Source organism: Protopterus annectens, chromosome 4.part0, assembly GCF_019279795.1.
Source record: "Protopterus annectens isolate FY-2018-M chromosome 4.part0, PAN1.0, whole genome shotgun sequence".
Classification (NCBI taxonomy): Eukaryota; Metazoa; Chordata; order Ceratodontiformes; family Protopteridae; genus Protopterus; species Protopterus annectens.
The window spans coordinates 891,232,869-891,249,982 of record NC_056733.1 but is presented as its reverse complement, the minus strand read 5'-3'; the positions used below and the strand labels follow the sequence as shown (position 1 = coordinate 891,249,982).

The 17,114-nt window shown below is 41.5% G+C and overlaps 1 protein-coding gene across 4 annotated transcripts in view; it reads left to right on the top strand.

Annotated features, from left to right (window-relative positions):
• EIF4ENIF1 (eukaryotic translation initiation factor 4E nuclear import factor 1) overlaps positions 1 to 17,114 on the top strand; it is a 1,251,142-nt gene that overhangs the window by 200,610 nt on the left and 1,033,418 nt on the right. The window lies entirely within an intron of this gene.

Below are 17,114 nucleotides of genomic sequence, written 5' to 3'. Positions count from 1 at the left end.
AGCAGTCTTTCCACATTATGCCTTGCAGTATATAGTCCTTCTGCCATTAGTATGTCAGCCAGCAATGAGGTGTGCAACAGTTTTCAGTCTGGCTTTACAAAACATACATTTGTCTTTGTCCCACATGTTCAATGGACTTTGCAATCCAGTGTGTATGTAGCCCACTATCTTGGGCCGCCAATATTGGCCTTTTATCTCTGTTTGAATTCACCTCTCCTTAACCATTCCTGCATTCATTCCTGATCAACACGAAGTTCTTCCAGAAGTTTTCTGCATTTGCAGTTATATTTGTGCGTTTTCCACATTTCTTGCAGTCTCATCTGGTCCCTCACCTTATTTTGTTTTTTGGCACCTTCAGTTGCTGCCTGATTTTGTCTACTTCTGGTTTGATTTCCATTCCTGCTTGACATTGATTTGATTCTGATTAAGACCAGTCATAAATTTATTGAGTTTCAAAACTTTCACTGTTTGGGTCTTGAGGTTATCAGATGTGTGGAGTCCCAGGATTGCAGATCTAGACATGTAATCAATTTCAAGGAGGCCCATCCCTTCAGAACGGGGAATATATAATCTTGGTATGTACTATTTTTTTTATAGATAATTTGGTGAGAATTAAGTATCCTTATTTTTAATGTCTAATCTATCCAACATGTTTTTGGGCCAAAACTCCAAAGCTATAAGTTTGGACAGGAAGACCAAATTGGCTTATAGCTTGGATCTTGTTCCTAGATGTCAAAGCTGTTTTCAGAAGTAACTAAGTCTTCTAAAAGTAGATGTGTCCAACCTGCGGGCCACATGCGGCCCTCTGAGCTCTGCCACACGGCCCTCGGCCTCTAACTCCAACATTGATGTACGCATGCCCCAAAACACTTGTGTTTTTTCGTGCCTGTGATCTGTAACTCTATCGGTGTGCGCATGCACCAAAGCATCCTTCTAGTTTTGATTTTTTTGTGCCAAAGGGTCTGTGTGTTTGCGCCATTATTTCATGCCAAAGAATGTGTGCTCTTGCTGAAGAGGGAGTCCTCTATGGATTTGCTGCCATTGCCTTTTAAAGAGACAGCACTTAACCTGTCAGTAGGTAAGTATGGTGTGAAAGTGTGTGTGTGTGTGTGTGTGTGTGTGTGTGTGTGTGTGTGTGTGTGTGTGTGTGTGTGTGTGTGACAGAGACACATGCACAAAGAGACTAATGTACAAACAAGTTACCTCACAAATGCATCCTACATTAAAAGTACACTTTCATTAAATTGCAGCTTTTCTGACCGGGAGAGTGTTGTATTGAATATGAAATCATACCTCTCAACTCTGGATTTTCGAAGAATGTCTGGATTTTTGCCTCTTCCAATTTGTGACTTGCTTAGGAAATAAAAGTAGTCATCCAAGGTAATGCATTCCCAGGGAGCAAGAATGAGACAGCAGCCCAGGGTTAATGGGTCAGTAGTGGATTGACTAATGTGGGACTGTAGCATATAAAGTTTGTTCTTTTTGACTAACAAAAAAATCATCCAGTACTGTCTTGTCATTGAGTTCTAAGCAGTGGTAGAGACAACAGTAAGTATATCTTTGGTGGATCATCAATACTGGCAAATCAGGTGGGCACAGTGTCATTTTTTAAATGTTGGGGGTTTTAGTGTGTATGTGTGTTGGGAATGCTGCAATAGTAGATTATTAAAGACAAAGACTTACAAACTGTGGAGAAGGTTTCTTTGTTTCAAAACCTGATACTTTGGTACTAGGAATGCCAAAAATAGATTTTTTTAACACTTCGCTTCTTGCCATTTACAGTGGATGGATATTTACATTTAATTGACAATGTTAGCAGTATGAGTGTGCTCCTGTAGGGATCTGGAGGATGCTAAGTCTACCACTGCCAGTGTATTGTAAAGTGACCTGGAAATGGATATTGGGATGTTACTGAAAGAAATACATCAAGTGGGCTTTGAAATGTAGTTTAAGCAGAGTGCACTTGCAATTTACAGGCCATAATTTAATTTATTTCAGGTAGTCTAGATCCTGGTAGATTGTATACCATTAGACTTAGGGAGAGGTGTCATTCTGTGTAAATAAGCAGACCTAATTTCAGTGAAAGCTCTGTGGTTGTTTGCAGGTAGGAAGTTGCAGGATGTGGAGCCAATGTGTTTTATTATTTTTAATGGATTTGTCATTTCAAAGTATGGTTCTTTGTTGCAAAAGAAGGCAAGATTGAATGAGCCATATAATGCTTAGCTGACAGTAATGGGATAGAAACATTATACGGGATGTATAATGTTTGCAGCTACACTTGTTTCAATGGTGTCTGATGCATAACTATTTTTGGACCTGTCCCAATTTTATTTTTTTTTCAGAATTCTTGCTCTAAGGTTGAGAGGTATGGTTCCATGCTAAATCAGAAGGTTGCATTTACCTTGTAAGACTTTTCAGCATAATTATGAGAAACAGAGCGTTTTTAATATCTCCACTTATTTCCAGCATAAACTGCCATATAACCTTGCAAATGACTTTCTTATTATGCTACTTAATTCTTTTGGAATTGACAGGTATGCTTCATTGGTTCGGGCGTGAGCATAGTGTGCTGTGACTGATTTCTTGTAGCAGTCTGTGGTTTACTTATCACAATAACTTTTCTGTTTCTGGGTGTGTGATCAATTTAACAGTTTTAAAGATGTTTCCCAAAATTAAATACATAATAAATAAAAAAAAAACAAAAAAAGTAACCCTTTCTTCACTTTGAGCTATTGACAAAGTGTGGGAATTTGTTTTTTTTTTTTCAAAAGAGATGGTCAGCATTACAGCTTAGTAAACGGTCAGTCTGAATAACTTCTGCACAAATTAAAATGTCTGAATGTCAAATGGCTTTAGATTGGAGGGAAGTTGTATGTTTACTCCAGTATGTAGTATGATCTTAGAGTTTATAGATTTCTTATTGATTTAATTTTTGCTGAGCAGTTGATTTATTGATGGTCCTTTTGGTGGTGGGAAATTGCATGGATGAATCCATCTCTATTATGACTTTTTTCAGATATTTTGACTTCCAGACAATTTCAATCAGTGAGACTGTGTCATGTGATTACTGAGGTTGCCTATTTTATAAGCAGGGGTTCCTTTTCTGTGTATATATGAGATTTAATATGTATACTGAATATATTTTTGCAAATGGAATTCTTAGTTAAATTTTTTTTTTTTTTTTTTTTTTTAGATAAGTAGACTTGAGTAACCAATATTGGATCTTAGCCAGCTGGGAAAGTTTAGTATGTGCATTTTCCTTCTGGTTTGAAGGCTATGCTACTTAAGGAGTACATTCATGGCTATCCATCCATTTGTAGTGTTTAACTACATTGTTTGATAATGAGAGGAGCTTTTTACAGAAGTTGAAAGTTTTTCTATCAAGAACCTGTCCATACAAAGTGGTTTGTTTGTTGCAGTGAAGGCCGAGGTCTTTGTAGTGAGCGTTTTAATTATAACCAGTATTTCTGAGGTGGAGGAAGTCTCTTAAGGCAGGATCTTTCTTGGCCTGGAAAGCAAGCCACTGATGAAATTTTATAGGGGCCAGTGAGAGACTGAGGAAAGCAAGAAGCTTTTTAGTCCGTTTGGATAACTAAGTGAACTCAGTCCTTTGACCTTTTTTTTGTCAGACATGGTTGTAGTCTTTCTTTTGGCATGGTGTTTTGCTGAGGCACGTGCCAAAAGGGGTGCTGCGTTCAATAATTGCTCTTGTAAAGGAAGAATACAGGGATATTATGACCTTGTCCCTGGATGAGATACCCTTATTAATGAGGTGGGCCATGTAAAAAAAACTTTCCGTACAACTGAGACAACATGGTGGTCAAAAGTCCGGTTTCTATCAACCTGGGTGCCCAAGCACCTCACGACTGCGTGCTTACAACATTGTTATTGTGATAATTTGTGGGGACATCACTCTACTCAAAGGGGACGATTGTGCATTTTTTGGCATTTTAGCTTGAGGCCATGTTTCTGGCACCAGTCATTTGTTTGGGTGAGACGCTCTTGTAGCTTCAGAATGATTTTAAATCAGTAATGTGAATTCTTTACTTTATTGCAAATTTGTTTGCTTATTTTTGTGGATTATGGTATTGTAGGACTGCTAATGTTGACATTGTATGTAGATGGACTGCTGGAGTGGTTTTCCCAGTGAGAAATGCTAGTGCTGTAGTGAATGTTTATTTGTAAAAAAAAATCTATATATTAACTTAGATGTTAGTTAACTGTTAGATTAGAGAATTAAAATCAGAATGAGAATTAGAATTTTAAGGCAAATATTAACAATTTATTAATTTTTCGAATGCACATACAGTACAGCCAGGAGGTAGACTTTGGTCTCCCGTAGCAGTGAAAGAGTTACCTGTATGATATATTTTATATGCGGCCCCAAGACTATTTCTGTTCACTCAATGCGGCCCCGGCAAACCAAAAGGTTGGACACCCCTGTTCTAAAGTATTCCTTGCCAAGTTTTATTCACATTTGTTGTTTTTGCTGCTGATCATTCATCACTTCCCAAATAATTTATACGCTCCCTGTTGCTGAAGTTTTTGCATCACATTCTTGTCCCTAACTTATTTACTAGTGATGCAGTTTTCCTGCTTTTAAAGGTTGCTTTTGCACATTTGTCAAGGCCAAGTAAGATTGTAATATATGAAAAGATTTAGCAACCTGCAGCTGTGCGTTCAGTTCCTCTGTTCCCTCTCTGGAGGTTCCTGTGTGTGATTTGCTTCATGCTGGGTTGGCTTTCTTCAGTGAAAGCTCACCTGTCAGCAGTTTCTGCTTTTCTGCCCTTGCCTCTGCTTCTGGCCTCTAGGTTTGAGGTCATGTAATTTCCTAAAGGCGTCATTCATATCATGCGTCCTGGGAAGCCTATTCTGTCTTTCTGGGACCTCTGTTTTGTTCTCAAAATTCTCAGGCTCCCTTTGAGACTGCTTCCGTTACCTTCCAATCACAATGTTTGACTGTTCTTTTGGCTCTCACTTGGGCCAAGAGGGTGTCCAACTTCAGGCTGTTATGGCTGTCCCTTTCTTTGGTCACCAGAGATGGGGTGTTTCTTCATACTAATCATTTTATGCCCATTGTGGCCCGAAAGTTGGCCATTTAATCCAGTCTATGAATTTGCTAGCCTTTTTCTTTTTCTGCAATCTGTCAGTGAAGTTTCTTTGCACCTTGGATTAACATAGATGTCTCTATTTGCGTAAAACAAGTGATTCGCAAATCTGAGCAGCTTTTTTCTTTCATCCCAGGTCTGTGGGTTTAGCGGTTTCTAAGCAAGCTATCTCTTCCGGGATTTCTAAAGGCATTTTTCTTTTACCAAGAAAAGTCCTCCCAGTTAGTGAAGCCCCGTTATACCAGGGCTGTTGCTCCTTTTGTTGCCCTTTTTTCAAGGGGCTGTCCCAATACCATTCTTGAGGCTGCTGCTTTGTATTCTGTTTTATATTCTCACTAAACAATACAAGTTGCATGATATTTCCAAGGCTAGAGCTGGCTTTGCGAGGGCTATCCTGCATGGGGTTCTGGAGGGTCTCTGTGCCATCCTACAGGTTTCCTCTTGAGCTTTTGTACTCTGTAGAGTACTGGAAGGACATAGTACAGGTTAGTCTTGTAACAATAGATGTCGTCCTTACTATTGAGTATTTGCTCACTGCCCTCCTACCACCTTAGCTCTAGCCTGTTGGATGTCCTTCAAGGATGCATCTGCAGTCATAACATATGGGTTGTCCTGCCTCAGGCAGCCCTTCGGTCGGCCAGATTCCAAAGTCTGGGTCTGGCCTCTGCTGATGTCGCACTTTCCCCGACGTCAGAGTGTCTGGGGTATAAAAGCATCAGCCGATGCCATTTTCCTCAGTTTTTCTTGCCGTGCGGTGCCCGAAGCAGAAGCTGTTCGCAAGTGCCAGTCGGTCAGATCAGAGATTTCAGCTACCGAAGACTTCGAAAAAAGCTGAGTACCCCGTTGGGGACTCTCTTACCTCAGCCGATGTCAGACAAAGTAAATTGTTTAACTTGTGGGAAACAAATACCTCATAAGGATTTCCATTTTTAATGCCTTCCTTGCTTAGGCCCAGACCACGACGTATCAGCTTGTTTAGCCTGTGCCTCCTTCAACCGACTGACTCTTAGACGTCGGTCGGAGTTTGCAGAGGTGTTTTTTGGAACCGATTTTGCTTATAAAATGCTGTAGGAGACTCAGACTACGCATATGGTAAAAAAAACACAAGGAAAAGGACAGACACTCGTGGCCCGCGGTTTTGGCTGAAACCACAGCTAGGCCTACCGCGAGTGTCTCTGTTTCGGCTGAAACAGAGTCCATGGCTATTCCTACTACCAAAACCATACCTCCGACCACAGAGGCCAGAGAGGCCCTGGCTGAGTCTGCTTCAGAACTTCCTACTGAAGCTAGTGCTCAAGATTTGTCCGACACCATACCTTTGGACATTTCTCCTCCTGCACGTGGGGCAGCTAGGCCCCCAGCTTCTATGACTATTAAGGCCTTCTCCAGGGCTAAAGCTGCCAAACTTTCAAAAGCTTTGCCTGCCAAATCTACATCCCAGAGGCCTTCCTCTAGTTCTCAGATCCTCAGTCTTGCTGAGGACCTTATCTCCTTAATTAGGGGTTCCCAACCTCACACACAGGGCCTCCCAACCTCCTCCAGACAAAAGGCCCAGGACTGACCCCTCTGAACCTCACTCCTCAGATTACTCCACGGATGGATCTGATTTGTCAGACCACCAGGAAGGGGCCTACTCGCCTTATGAGGATTCAGATGCAGAAGAATCTATCCCTTCAGCCTCCCCCCCTGAATAATTTTCCTTTGGGGAGACTTTACAATCCATGAGAGAACACTTTCAATGGCAGGGTCAGGATTTCTCTGATTCCAGAAAAAGATTAAGGACCTTTTTGCATTTGCCCCAGCATAGGCCCTTGGCTATACCTGCGGTTCTAACTGTAATTGATGTGTACAATGATGTCAGTACTGCACCTGATTCTCTTCCTCCGGCCCCCGCCAAACCTGACTGATATTACAGGGTCCCGGATTCTCACTTCCACCTGTATAAAGCCCATGCTGCAGACCCAGAAACTATTTCTCAGGGCCCTAAAGGGGTTGCAGCCGCTACTGCCAAAAATCCCCTACCCTCTGAAAGAGAGTCTAGAGCATTGGAGAGATGGGGAAAAAAGGTTTATACGTCTGCTACTCTTTCTGCCAGGGCATTAAACTGTCAATTCCATATGGTACAATACCAAGAATTTTTGTTAGATCAGCTAAATAAGAAACTTTCTTCACCTGAACCCTTAGACCGTAAATCCCTTCAGGATTTGGTCCACAACTCTCAACAGGTCAGTAATCATTTCTTAAAATGTGGCTATGATGCACTGGAGGCTTCATTTAGATCAGCTATGACTGGGGCAGTAATTCGTAGGCATGCCTGGCTGAAGGAGCAATGTTTGCCAGACCAGGTCAAGGCAAAACTCCTCAATGCTCCAATGGAGAAACCACATTTATTTGGCTCCCCTGCACAGGAGATTCTAAAGAAGGTTGAAGAAAAAGCAAAATCTGTGCAAACAGTTAAAGATTTCCTGCAAGTACAACCTCAGATTCAGTAGAAACTGGCCTACAAAGAATTGGTCCTTTCCAGATTCCTCCAGAGCACAGAGAGGCAGAAGTAGGCGCCCTAGAGGCAGAGGTCAATCCAAGGGCCCCTACAGAGGCAGTCAGTGGCAGCCTGCCAACCAGAGTAGTGCAACAGCTACAACTACTACCACTACTACAGGACAGACACAATGACTTGACTCTGATTCTGCCTACCAGGGATCAACTGGAAGCACCCTTGGGCGGAAAGCTGGCTTTATTCTCGAAAAACTGGCATTGCATTACAAAGGATGCATGGACATTGCAAACAATAGACAAAGGATACAGGTTTCACTTCCATACCTTGCCCAAAAGAGGCGGAATGCCAAACCTTCCACCAAACCAGAAGGCAGAGGCTTTAAGACAAATCAGCAAGTTACTTCAGATGAAAGCTATAGAAAGGGTACCATCTACAGAACAAGGCCAAGGATTTTACTCCAGACTATTCCTTGTGCCAAGAAAAGAACCAATGGAGGCCTATACTCGACCTGTCCGCACTGAACACTTATCTCATTGTGCCAAAATTCAAAATGCTGACCCTACAGCAACTTCTTCCCATGTTGGGCAAGGATCTCAAGGAGGCATACCTGCACGTCCCTATCCGACCAGATTGCCGAAGGCACCTCTGATTTCTTGCAGGATCAGAGCATTATCAATTCTCAGCATTGCCCTTTGGCTTATCTACTGCGCCCAGAGTATTCATGAAATGCCTGGCATCAGTAATTGCACACTGCAGACTTCAGGGAATTCAAATTTATCCGTACCTGGACGACTGCTTAATACAAGCGGACAACAAGAAAAAATTGTTGAAGGACTTGGCCTATGCCATACACCTGCTACAAACCTTGGGATACACAGTCAACATCCAAAAGTCAAGACTAGTACCATCCCAAAGGATAAACTTTTTGGGTGCGGATCTGGACACAATCACTCGGATGGCTTTTCTCACAGAAGAAAAACAAAAACAACTTCCAGATTACTTCATGACTCTGACAAGACCCTCAGCTTACTGCAAGGAAAGTCCTGCAGGCACTGGGTTACATGGCATCTTGCATAATTTTAATTCCACATGCCAGGTTGCATATGAGGAAATTACAATGGTACCTAAGGAATGTGTGGTCTCAACACAGTCACAGCCTAGAAACCATGATTCAAATCATTCCATGCCTTCAAAAGGAATTCCTGTGGTGGGCTCAGGCCTGCCAGTCCAACAGAGGGTTGCTTTTCAACAAACCAAAAACAAGGCAGACCATCACCACGGACGCCTCAGACAGAGGATGGGGAGCACACATGGAGGACAAACGTATCCAAGGCCTATGGCCTCAAGGGCAGCTAAGCATGCACATAAACCAAAAGGAAATGCTGGCAGTAAGGCATGCAATGGAGGCATTCAGACCCTTCCTCCAGCAAGGGCATCTCTTAATACGGACGGACAACACCACGGTCATGTGGTACATGAACAGGGAGGCACACATTCCTACCCTCTATGCAGGATGGCTATGAATCTGTGGAACCTATGCCTGAATCTCAATATCCAGCTGCAGGCCAAATTCGTACCAGGAAAAGAGAATACACTAGCAGACAGCTTAAGCAGAACTACCATGGATGCACACGAATGGATGCTGCATCCAGACATCTTCAAACTCATAAAGAAATGGGGAATCCCAGAGATAGATCTGTTCGCCTCCCCACTCAACCACCAACTGAAGAAATTCTGCTCAAGGACATACCACCCACAGGCCTGGAGGGTGGACTCTCTTTCAGCTGGAATGCCCTAACAGTATATGCCTTTCCACCTCTCCCATTGATGTAAAAGGTTCTACTGAAGATCAGGGAGGAACGGCCAAAAGTCATACTAATAGCTCCGGACTGGCCAAGACAACATTGGTACCTGCTATTGAGAAGCATGTCTCAGGCAAACTCATTGCTTCTTCCCCTATGGCCTCTTCTAACGCAGAACAATTTCAAGACCCTGCATCCCAACTTGAAAACATTGCAGCTAACGGCCTGGAAGATTCCTTAAAGCCCAACCAAACCGTTTTATCTCAGAGGGTGAAGGACATTATCCTGGAGGCTCGCAGACCTTCCACAAGAAAGACATACTCAGCTAAATGGAAGAGATTTCTCATTTGGAGCGCATCAAAGGGCACAGATGTCAGTGGCAAACCTAGCACACATCCTAGAATACTTGGCAGAATTGTTCCACAATGGCCTGTCTTATTCATCCATTAAGATTCATGCTTCATCAATTTCAGTAGAATACAGTATGGATCCACCTATCTTCTCACACCCTCTTCTCAGACAATTTTTGAGGGGGATCAAAAATGTTAAACCTCCAGGAAGACCCCCCCCCCCACCTGCATGGGATCTCAATTTTGTGCTGGAAAAACTGACACTACCTCCTTTTGAACCAGCAGCATCAGCAGACCTCCAGTTTTTATCTTGGAAAACTGTATTCCTTCTGGCAATCACTTCAGCAAGAAGAGTATCTGAGTTACAGACATTAATGGCAGTGCAGCCTTTTCTTATTTTTCACCAGGATAGTGTCACTGAGAACCAATCCTACTTTCATGCCAAAGGTAGTATCTAGGGTATCCTTGAACCAAGCTATTCACTTGCCTACGTTCTTCCCTAACCCACAGAACAAAGGGGAAAAACTTTTGCACACCTTGGATATACACAGACAACTACGCTACTATTTGGACAGAACTAAAACTAACAGAAAAACTGACCAGCTTTTTGTAGCATATGCAACTGGGGTGCAAGGAAGAGCAATTTCCAAACAGACCATTTCAAAATGGATAGGAAATTGCATTCGTTTTTACTACTCCTTTCATGGAAAGACAGTTCCTGAAAATATCAGGCCTCACTCCACAAGGGCCACAGCCACCACTACAGCTTTCCTACGAGGGGTGGCTACCAAGGACATTTTAGAAGCTGCTACTTGGAGCTCCGTGCATACATTTGCCAAGCATTACAATCTACCTTTATACTCCAGATCCCGAGCAGGGTTTGCTACTGCAGGGGATCGTAACTACACCATAATTCTCTTAGTACCTCCTCCCCCAGATTGGCTATGGTATTCTACCCATATGTTATGACTGCAGATGCATCCTTGAAGGACATAGTACAGTTATCTGTCTACCATAAATGTAGATGTCCGATAGGTATGCATCTGCAGTCAGGATTACCCACCCTCCTTCCCCTCTGTGGTGTTCCTAGGGTGCTTAGCCCTCTTTCAGCTAGCTGGGGGAATCTTTTATGGTGTATTTGTTTGTTTATACATGTATATAATTTGCAAATATTTGGAACTTTTCAGCCTTTATCCAAATTTAGCCTTCCTAGAGGGCACCTGGCATCTGGGGCAAGAAACTGAGGAAAATGGTGTCTGCTGATGCTTTTATACCCCAGACACTCTGACGTCGGGGAAAGTGCGACATCAGCAGAGGCCAGATCCAGACTTTGTAATCCGGCCGACCGAAGGGCTGCCTGAGGCAGGACAACCCATATGTTGCGACTGCAGATGCATACCTATCGGACATCTACATTTATGGTAGGTACAAAACTGTACTTTCTTGCTGTCCTGGCAGAGGTGTTTTGCTTTTCTCCTTCAGAATGTGCGTGTTGTCCCTAGGGATGTCCTGTTTTTCTTTAACTTTTTCAGTTGTCTGTACACACCTTTTTATGCCTTGCATGGGGGGAGGGGGTGTACGTGTGCCTGTGAGTACTGTTTATACTGGCCAGATGGGCTAGCCTTGGCAGGCGATCCTTTCAGTTTTGAATAATGCAATAGTGAGGACTATGCCTACTTTTATGGTAAGATTTTACACAATTGTACTTTTATAGTTTAGTACCGATTTGATTTGCCAGTATAGGTTGTTCCCAGGGTACTTGGAGGTTGCAGTTTCATCTTTCCTTAAGCCATCTTAACACAGCTACTGCTTTATTGTAGTCATCCACAAGGTTAATAGATTTCAGCTACATGAAATTTCAAAATGTGAGATCTGTTTTGCGGCATTAGTTTTCTAATTTAAAATATGCTGTACTTGGGACCAACTGGAATACACTTGCTGTAGACACCACTGTCACTTGCTGTAGACACCACTGTCATTTGGAAGGCCAGAATACTTTTTTCTTTAGCCAGAAATTTGTTTGAATAGTACTTGTCTACTGTCATGTTTTTTCAGAGGAATGGGTTTGAGTATTAACCATATATTTATGTCAAAGATGGTCGAACTCGAACCTTAGGCTTTTGACTTTGGAAACTGATGAAATGGTGTTCTATTTGATGTCTATTTGTAGACAGCTTAGTGTAGACAGGACTTTGTTAGGATTTTATTTGCACCACAGATTTTAAGGCAGAAGTTGGTTAAGCTTCTGTGATGCATGGTTGCTGAATTGCATTTCCTTTTGTTTGCCAAATACAGAAAGGGTTTGCTTGTTAGTACCTAAAGCTTGTTCTTCTAGGACCAGGGCTGTCCAGTTTTCATAAAGCATTTTTGGGTGACATTCTCATGCAGCAGCTTGGTCTTCACTGAAAGTTTTCAGGAAACCGGATGTAGTTTGCAGGTCTGTTCCAGGGATAAGTGATTAGGAGGTTACCAAGTAGCAAGGGACTCTGTTATGAAGGTTAATGAACTAAATTCTCTTTGGGCATAGGCAGGCAAGAAGTCATGTCTGCAATTACTTTTTCAAAACATTTCGCTATTTATTCACCACGTGAGACCATATTAAAGGGGGAAAAATCTGCATTCCATTATGTACATGCATATCTGAACTCCATGTTTGCTTGCAAACATTACGATGTTTCAGTTGTTACTGATCTGACTTGAGCATTATGTTGTCAGTGTTCTTAAATGCACCATTTATGAAATTTACTTCTCTGTCTTGTAATCCATTTCTTATCCAAATATTAAATTTTCATGAAATAAGACAAATGACAAAGTATTCTTTTTCTAAGAAATATTAATGTGCAACTGTATAATATGTACATAGTTGTAATCCATTTCTGACTGCTTTCCTTTACTATATTAATTTAATTTGTTCTGCTTTTACACTGGCTTTTGTGGTTACTAATAACATTAAACCCAAGGCCTTACTGTGCATCAGCATATTTAAAGTGTACAGCTCTGGAACATCAGCTCCTTCATTAGTATGTTCTCACAGCAAGTGTTGGGATACTGTCAAGGAGTCTTTGAACCCGTTTAATTACACATACTCCCTGAAAATGTGAATGGAGGGAGACCAACGTTGAACTCCAGCCTTCGTAAACCTTCTCCATGTGAGAAGAACCCTGTGAAGTAGGAGCATACAGGCACCCATGTTAACACACCAGTACAGCTGTCTTGGATTTTCTGAGCTTGGAGCATAGAGGCACCATGTTAACACACCGGTGCAGCGGTCTTAGATCCTCTGAGTTGGGAGCATAGAGGCACCCATGATAACACACCAGCTGTCTTAGATTTTCTGAGCTTGGCTTACTAACGGGCATGGCATATTTCCTCCCATTGTTTTTTAATTACATTTCCTATTTCTGATGTTCCTTAGTTGCTCAGTATTTTTCTTGTGTACCACTAAACTTGCGAGAGCCAGTTTATTTGCTCTTGTCTGCGTTCTGCCAACAGTCCCCTGATATGGAAACCCTTTGACTTGAAGGTCAAACGCCTGCTTGGCTTTATCCCTTTCTGATCGTACTTCCACTACAATGGAATGGTTCCTTTTTAATTTCCTTTAGTTGCCTATTTTTTATAGAAATACACTGCTTTCCTTCACTGATGCAGATTTTAGAACGTCAGCCAGTTTGTAAATCCATGTAATTGTCTGTAGAGCTTGATTTCAGAACCCTAATCTCACTGCATCCTTGTATCTGTGTTCTTATTTTTCACTTTGTTCTGCTGTTTGCATTAAATGCGTAACTCTTGCATAGGTTAAGTATGACAAAGTGATCCTAATCCACTTTGTTGGGCAAATCGATGTATCCCACTTGCTTTTTATTAAATGAATTTTTACCTCACTGCTATCTATTTTTGTGCAGGACTAACTCAATTGCTGTAGTTTCCACTGCCTGTATTAGTATTTGTAGCCATGGCCATTTAGTTTGAAGTTTCCTTTTTAATCTTCACTCTCCCACACACTTGAGCTGCTGTGACCATTCTTTTAATATACCCAAGTACTATTTTTCGTGTTCCTGTAAGTATGGTTATTTGTCTTGCATGGGTAGGCAGGTATTTTACACCTAATAGCCTTTGTTTTACATTTTTTATGTTTAAAAAACATTTTCCAATATTTTCAGTTTAATTCCTGTTTTATAACTAAAATAACAGTCCTACAAAACTACAAATCTTTCTATTCGTCTCCAGTCATAGAAGCCCCAACAGTCCTTCACTTTACAGTACTAATATCTACAGTTAAAATACCTATGCACCCGAAAGACAACCACTGATCCTGACCACCTCCATCCGAATAACTCAAGCTCTGTGCAGGTAGCTGGCATATTGTTTATTCTAATAAACCACTCTATTTTTTAATTCCCCAACTTCTAAAATATTACTCTTCAAACGAGCTCACAAACAAACCAGTTGTCATTCTCACCCTTATCCAAAGATGTATTCACCTCCAGCTTACTATAGATTGCTTTCAAAAATCCCCTCCCAGCATGGTTTCAGACCCCAATCACTGCCGTTCTAAGGTTCACAGTGTTGGCCCTAGTTTTGGATCTGTCCAAGGAATTTCACTGTTATCAAATTATAACTAAACTCTCTACAATGGGCTGTTAACCTTCTCAACTTTAGTTAACTCACTAGTGGGGCCCAAGCCATGAAATTGCAAGTCTTTTCTCTTTTCTTAGGAGTCCCACAAGGCTCTACCTCAGGACTACAGCTGTAACTTAATGACCTAAACACAGCAACCAGAGGCCACTATAGTACAATATGCAGACTCTATGCTGTCCTGCTTTGATATACCCCATGCTCCCAACACTCCAGAAATCCTCCATACAAACTTGGCTCAACTCAAAGCTCCTCTTGAAACCAAATTGTTCACCACCCAACACTCTCCTCTCAAACATTACATTTAATATGCTGTTATCCATCAAGACCACTAGAGAACTAACTTCACCAAACCACTACATATCATTTATGATCACTTTAAATTTGATCTCCACCTTCAGAAAGCCATAAAGATGCACCAAACGCTTTGCTGCCTCTTGCAGAATAGAACACTGCCTTACTCTGCTAGTCAACATGTCCACTTTTATTCCCCATCCTAATGTATGCTTAGTCTGTCTTGGACAGGACTTAAAGATTGGACTTGATTGTTTATCAGCCACACTGCAATAGTACAGTAAAGTAGCCAACAATATAGATCATATTGGCATTAAAAGAAGCTAACGCTGGCTTGAACCAAGTACTGTATTGTGCTGACAATTACTACCTTCAAGCTACTGCACAACCCTGAAATTTTTCTTCTATCATTCAGTGTTACACTGAGACCTCTTCGTTTATCTGGCAAATCCTTCTCCATAACTAAACATAAATATGCAGGATACTCCCTGCATTCACACTAATGACTAGAATACCATCCTGCAACACTTAATGACAGTCCTGTAATCTGAATGACTGTCAACCGAAACGATTATGCACCACACCTGGTAAAACTGGTACTAATAGCTTTGGCGAGTGTAGTCTTATTTGAATTAGAAATTAACTTGCAAACCTGTTTACAAACATTTTAGTGTGGAGCAGTGTTTCATTTTGGCAGAAACGTTGGTGCTGAGAACTTGTCTGCCACTTATTTCTTTAATTTTATTCTGACAAGATTTTGGTGGACTGTTTGCACATTACCTTTGCTTTAGGGGGCATTGTGTGAATGAATGGTTGTGCTGCTTGTGTGGACTTTTGACTACTTATCTTGTGACCTACTTCCTGAGATTCTAGCAGCATCTGGCTGCTCCTCAATTTAATACTTAAAGCTGCTGCTAGTTGGACTTCCACAGTTCCTAGAAAAAAAATGTGCGACCGATGCATCTCCATGGGCTTGCTTGTCATCCAGTAATGGGTGACCTTGCATTGGCCAGCAGCTGTTCTTGGGATCACTCGCCCTACCAGCTTCCTCATGTTGTCCTAGCCAACACAGACGAAGTTAGCCATGTTGTCTTAATTGTTATATTCCTGGTTAAGGCACTATTTTTTGCGTTACTGAATTTCACGGGTATTCTACTGGATTTGTCTTGGGGGGGGGGGGGGTTGGAGAGACTTCATAAGGGCATATGTTCTCTGCTAGTTGGTAACAGAAGATACCTGTTATTCCCCAGAAGTCATGATATCTAAGAAAATGATTTAGTGAAGTGGCCACTGGCATTCTATCCTGGTGCACTGCTTTAATTACCTGTTAATTGGGTCAGAGTATTTAAGACTGGGCAGGTGAGTGAGACTGAGCCTAGCCTGTGAAAGAATTTCAAGCCCAGTATTCTTCAGAGTGGAAAACTGGTCCTCAACCTCATTGGGAGGTCATTTTTTCAGTGTTGTAGGATAAATGGAGTTTTATGGAAAAATGGATTTCCCCTTTCATCGCAAAGATTTTGAAATATTTAACACTTCTTAAATTGCTACTTAAGACATGGGCAAATGTATGCTTTTTTATATATAATAAAAAAGCTAACGTTACCCGAAGCATAAATAACATCACAAATATTCTCTTTAGAAATTTTATCACTTCTGTATTTCATAAATGTCTCAATTCCTGCCTTCCCTTAAACCTCGTTCTGCGTGTGAGCGTTCTGCGTGTGAGCGTTCTGCGTGTGAGCGTTCTGCGTGTGAGCGTTCTGCGTGTGAGCGTTCTGCGTGTGAGCGTTCTGCGTGTGAGCGTTCTGCGTGTATCTCCATTTCTGTGTAATTTGCTTTTTCTTCAAGATCCTGCTTAGTTTTTTCTGCTGCAATATGTAGCACTTCACAGTTTGGACTTTGCTTTCCATTTTCCCTTAATTGCTTTGTTGGCAGCTGCCAGAATTAAACTTAACAGGGCATTGCTATGTTTAGGTAATTCATTTCTTGTGTCTTAGCTCAAAAGTATGTCTTTAGTTATATCCACTTCCTCATCCAATATTTTTGATTAGTATTCTAGAGAATTTTTAAAAATATGATGACTCGCTACACTAATGCGTATGTTCCCAGTTACTACCTCCCTATCACACTTCCAACATTTGCAGTCTACTAGGTAACATTTTATGGAGTCTGCTTGGGGTATAAACATGTATGTAAATGCAAGCAACGATCCTAAGCCTTCCAGACGTTTACTTGGGAACCATACACATGGCCTTCCATTGTTCCCTAAATTGTTTATCCAATCTCTCTCCCTATTTAATAACCTCTAATTCTTGGTTACTGTGCAATATGTTATGCCCTAATAATTCTCTCTAACAGCAGCTTCCGTTCTAGATTCAGCTACAAACTCTACCAGGCCTTTAATGTTAGGGTTACTCTATCCCTTTAT